Source organism: Liolophura sinensis, chromosome 10, assembly GCF_032854445.1.
Source record: "Liolophura sinensis isolate JHLJ2023 chromosome 10, CUHK_Ljap_v2, whole genome shotgun sequence".
Classification (NCBI taxonomy): domain Eukaryota; kingdom Metazoa; phylum Mollusca; class Polyplacophora; order Chitonida; family Chitonidae; genus Liolophura; species Liolophura sinensis.
In genome coordinates, this window is record NC_088304.1 from 3102337 (window position 1) to 3107024 (window position 4688).

A 4688-nucleotide genomic window follows, 5' to 3' on the forward strand; every position below is an offset into this window, starting at 1 on the left:
GCCTCGGACCCCCATTAATTTTCCATAAGCGACAATGTTAACGTCTAGCACTGTAGCTCAGTCCCAAACATTCCGTGGCCAATAAGCTTTGGTGCATACCTGGCCCAGCCTGTGAGAAAGAAGCCATAAAAATCTTGACATAGGTTGACCGTCAAAATCTGGACCTTTCCATGCCGGCAGCTGGGAGGCGTGCCTAGCAACGCCAAGGGGACGTCACTCGCAGCCTCATCACTACCTCACACCTTGTGTCCTCTCGCCCAGAGTTTCAAACTTTCATCAATAAAGCTCATACCTCCTCAAAGTTTAGACAGTTTCCAGCATTTTAATACCAAGCATGCACCTGTGCACCAAAAATGGACGCCTGGGAGCAAAAAAAGACTTTATACCCTAAAATTCACAGAACTACAATCGTCCCTACCGAAAAACGGAAGTTGTAATGGGGGTCTGTGTCCTATCACACCAGCCACCTTTTTTCAAAATCAATAATTTTTGCACCACACAATTCCTGACACTTCTGAACCTCACAGGCAAAATTAGGGCTTGATACATGCAGAAACTTTGGAGTTGAATGAATTCAAGTTGGGGTACCCCCATCTTGGACATGTGTCTTTTTTTCAGGGTGAAAAAACTCTGAAGGGTAAACTTTGAAGCTTTGCAGTGCATATACCGTTCAAGATATCTCCATCAGGTCAACTGTTTTGGAAAGACAAGATGTTTATCTGCAAGAAAAGTTAAAAAAATCACATTGACAGAGCACTTTAGACTTTTCAAAAGCAACCATTTAGAGAAATATACATTTTTAAGAAGACTTTTCTACTCAGAGCAGCTTTAAATATGAAAGTTACAAGCCAAAAGTGTCAAAGCATACATCAAAATATAGGCAATTTATCTGACAATTAAATGTCCAAATATAAGACATTTACTTCAGCAACTATGTGAAAAAAATTGACTGACAGTGTGGTAGGGGGTATCAAAGCGGATTGTCACGATTTCGGAACAATCATTTGTGACCAAAATCAAAGCAAGAACAATGCCTCAAGGTGATGAAGACCTACTCACAGGCACTTTTTTAGTGGACAGGACTTAAGAAAAGACTAGTATCCCAGTTCCCCACTGAATAGCATGATGAAACCCTTTAAAAGACCACCCAGCCAGGCATCCCCCCCCCCCCTGCCCTCCTCCCCCATGACTGCTGATTGGCTGACCACCTCACCATGCAAAAACCTCCCTGCACCATTGCTGTTGTCTCACAGCAGGTTATTACTCTACACAGTCACATCAAAGGGTGTCACATTGGCATCTACAACATATAAACAGAGAGGAAAAATATGAATTTAACATTTCCAATCAGGCAGCCACCAAGTACACCTATATTGGTCAGTCTGACAGTTAACAAGGCAAACAATCTACCCCAAAACACCATGAAGGGAGACAGAAAGAGGAAACAGTCTAGATTTCAAGCTGGAAAGGCCCAGGATCGCTCAAATAACCTGTCAGCAGTTACAGACATGCTGAATCCTCTGCCTGGGTGTTCCTTGATGGACACAGATTTCCAGCCCAATCAGGAGGCTGTAAGAACACACCAGCCTGACACAAAGAGAATACAGCGGCCAAGACGGTGCAAGGTAGATTCCACGGCTGGATCAGACAGAGATACCCATGAGCGGGAATGGGCTGCTGAAGGAATGCGACTCATAGACATACAGAAAATGGTGTGTATATGGAACAAAGTTATGCTTGAGCACAGTGAGACCAAGGACCACTGTCCACTGCCCAGGTTAGAGATAGCTGCAGAGAAAAAGTGGGGTTTAGCCTGGGCGTTCAGTTTTAAGTGCTGTGACTGTGACTATGTATCTGGCTTCCACAAATTCTACAAAGAGGTAGAATGCAACAGACCTGGCCAAAAAGCTGCAGCGGTGAACCGAGCTCTTCAAGTAGGCCTCCAGGACACACCAATGGGGAACACCCGAGCCAGACTCCTATTTGCAGCAATGGACGTGCCGCCTGCCACTCGTAGGAACATGCATCGCACTGCAAACCATGTCGCATCTGCAATCGCAAAGCTGAACAGAGAGGATATGGCAAATAAGGTGGAAGAGGTAAAGGCATACAAAAGGCAAAGAGGAGAGGATGACAGCACAATAGATCTGGCCACAGACACTCGCTACAACAGCATTACCATAACCAGTCCCAAGAAACCGGGCCAGAATGCTTCACAAGCCATTTCCCTGGCAGTGGAGACATCAACAGACAAGCAATACATTGTCTCCGCAGCACTGAAGAATAAATTGTGTTGGACTGGGTCCTGGCTGAGAGGAAAAGGCTTCCAAGTAAAGTGCCCTGGAGGACACGAGGAGTGCACAGCGAACACAAACCCACATGCCCCCTGGTCCGAGTATAATATGGGGAACGAGATTGGCGAGGGATTGGCGAGGCAAGGTGTTTTAGCCAAGCACGTAACCACGGACGGCGACTCCAGGTCAGCCAAGGGAGTGGAGGACGGCATCCGACTGGTCGAGCCACTGTGGGAGGTCGAACGGTTAGCAGACCCCACGCACCTTGGTAGATCCCAGTTCAAGAAATGTAACCAGGCTAAGTTCAGCGATGCCATGTTTGAAGGACAGGGCCGAACGAGGGAAGCCAGGAAGAAAGCACAGAAGGTGTTGAGTCAGGATGTTAAGGCCAGGTGTAGCTTGATATTTTCTCAACTTATGTCTGAGCACATTGGTGACATAAGGAAAATAAAAGCTTACCTACCCAGGGTTGTGGATGCAACGGTCAGGTGTTACGGTGGGGACTGTTCCAAATGCCGCAGGAACAGTGTGGTTTGCTCCGGAGGGGAAACCAGCAGCTGGTGGGAGAGATCCCTGTTTTTATCCACCAGTAAACTCTGCCCTTTCAACATGGATGACAACGACAGGAAACTATTGACCGAAGTACTGCACATGAGGTTGAGCGAGACAGCCGTCACCAGTCTCCGGATGAACACCAGTACTCAAAAGTGCGAAGCTGTCAACAGATCACTCAGCGTCTCCTTGCCCAAGAATGTAAACTACAGCAGAAATATGGAGGGAAGGGCGGCGTCCACAATCCACAGACTTAACAATGGCCAGGACAAGTCCACGGCTGCCAAACTCCAAGCTGTCGGCGCCAGTATTTCACCTAGGAGCGAGAAAACAGTACAACAGATTGAAAGGGTGAACCAGTACCACAAGGTTTATAAGAAGCGACAGACAGTTAAGGGGAGATCACTCCGCAATACAGCCAGAAAACTCCGAGAGCACATTGAGTACAGGCTTTCAAATCCAGAAGAGAAAACTGACTATGCCAAGGGACAACTGGACAACACCCCAACAGATCACACATACGCTAGATATTTGTAGCCGCCAGTTTTGTATATAATTTGTCACTGCTGTTGTCGCTTGTGAAAGAAATTAAAAAATGATGACAGAAATTGAGCAAAATCTGAAACACATCTGTTATTTATTATTTTTAATGAGGGGAAACCAACCTGCTCAGTCTTAAATGCAGCATGCACCTTGCATACTGCCCATGGCCGAGACAGCGCCCTACGTTGCAGCAGCGCTGCCTGTTATTGTTAACACAATGCGGTTCCAAGCTTGTGTGGTCCACATTTACACAGCGTGTGTTGTGGCACAATCAAGCTTGGGATCTAAATGTGACAGCCCCTGTCTGGCCATATAAACAAGTCTACTGATGTATTTCTTCTTCCATCGATGTGTGACGGGGTCTTTGTAGGAGGCAAGGCCATATCGACCATCTCTCGTCAATGGTCCAGTCCACACTCGACAGGCTCCGTTTTCGTTATAAACACTGAAACTTTCAATTTTTGCAGCAATTTCTGCTCTGAACGTCTCCATTTTCAAGCGTAGGAATACTAGAACGTTGCATGTTGTTCATTTCAGGATGCCTATACACATGTTACCCTACACTGAACAGCATTTTACCGATTTTTCATCAAAATGGATATTTTCAAAAAATAAATAGCCCCAAGAAGCTATAAAACGGCTCAATCAATGCAAAACACATCACAGACATACCCACCAAAAATTATCAGGCTGCTGCGAAATCTAAGCGCATAGTGACATTTTTCACATTTTGGTGACTTCGTCAGTACAGGCCTCGGACCCCCATTAATTTTCCATAAGCGACAATGTTAACGTCTAGCACTGTAGCTCAGTCCCAAACATTCCGTGGCCAATAAGCTTTGGTGCATACCTGGCCCAGCCTGTGAGAAAGAAGCCATAAAAATCTTGACATAGGTTGACCGTCAAAATCTGGACCTTTCCATGCCGGCAGCTGGGAGGCGTGCCTAGCAACGCCAAGGGGACGTCACTCGCAGCCTCATCACTACCTCACACCTTGTGTCCTCTCGCCCAGAGTTTCAAACTTTCATCAATAAAGCTCATACCTCCTCAAAGTTTAGACAGTTTCCAGCATTTTAATACCAAGCATGCACCTGTGCACCAAAAATGGACGCCTGGGAGCAAAAAAAGACTTTATACCCTAAAATTCACAGAACTACAATCGTCCCTACCGAAAAACGGAAGTTGTAATGGGGGTCTGTGTCCATGTGATGTTGTTGTTGTTGTTGTTTTGACAAATGCCGTAAAGTGGGCTGGAAAGGCCGAAAACCGGTTTGCCAGACAGCTGTGCGTGTACTTCCG

The 4688-nt window shown here is 46.2% G+C and overlaps 1 long non-coding RNA gene across 1 annotated transcript; it reads right to left on the reverse strand.

Moving 5' to 3' along the window:
• Window position 1: 1 nt before the first annotated feature.
• LOC135476218 (uncharacterized) lies at window positions 2–4593 on the reverse strand. The gene is made up of 4 exons (XR_010445104.1): window positions 4066–4593; window positions 2758–3162; window positions 1214–1300; window positions 2–719 (listed from the first exon to the last, which is right to left on the reverse strand). It is a non-coding gene; the product is annotated as an uncharacterized LOC135476218 (long non-coding RNA).
• Window positions 4594–4688: the final 95 nt, after the last annotated feature.